We start from the raw sequence: 1008 nt of genomic DNA, 5'->3' as shown, positions 1-1008 counted from the left end.
CTCGGCCTCCCAAAGTGCTGGGATTACAGGCTTGAGCCACCGCGCCCGGCCTCATTTCTTTTTTTTTAATTTGAAAGAATAACTGACAAACTGTGGTTGTTCAGACTTGGATGTTTTGCTGATACTTTGCTGAAAATGAACAAACTGAGCCTGTCACTTCAATAAAAAACAACTGATAGTATTTGTGGCCAATTATGAAGTTTCGGTTTTAAAGCAGAAATTAGAATTTTGCAAAACTTGTATGTGCTGCTGTGTATGTGATGGCTGCCCGATACAGCAAGGCTTTTCAGGTAAGATTGGTGTTGATGGTAATGAATGTAGCTTTTTGATATCAGATAAAATGGGCCCACACTTGGAAACTTTTTTTTTTTTGAGATGGAGCCCAGGCTGGAGTGCAGTGGGGTGATCTTGGCTCACTGCGACCTCCGTCTCCTGGGTCCTGGTTCAAGCAGTTCTCCTACCTCAGCCTCCCAAGTAGCTGGGATTACGGGCACGAGCCACCACACCCAGCTAACTTTTGTTTTTTTAGAAGAGACAGGTTTTCACCGTGTTGACCAGTCTGGTCTTGAACTCCTGACCTTGTGATCCACCCCCCCCTTGGCCTCCCAAAGTGCTAGGATTACAGGCGTGAGCCACCGTGCCCGGCCAGAAGCTTTTATAATTCATTGAACTAATATTTTTCAAATGACCAGTGCATGAGATTTAAAAAGTCATGCATAGACAATAGATTCATGTAAAATACAAGAAAGGCTAATGCATTTTATTGTATAAGCGTATAAAATGTTCACTGATGTGGATTCAGATCTCACATTGCAAGCTACCTTTAAGAAATGACCATTTGTTGCAAAGTTTTGGCATGCAAAGAAGAATATCCAGAATTATCTGCAACAGCTATTAAAATATTTCTCTGTTTTCAGCTACAAATCTGCAAAGCTGTATTTTCCTCAGATACTTCAATAAAGGCTGGGCGCAGTGGCTCATGCCTGTAATCCCAAAACTTAGGGAGGC

This window comes from Cebus imitator, unplaced genomic scaffold (genome assembly GCF_001604975.1).
Source record: "Cebus imitator isolate Cc_AM_T3 unplaced genomic scaffold, Cebus_imitator-1.0 Scaffold77, whole genome shotgun sequence".
Lineage (NCBI taxonomy): Eukaryota > Metazoa > Chordata > Mammalia > Primates > Cebidae > Cebus > Cebus imitator.
This window is presented reverse-complemented; position numbering follows the sequence as displayed.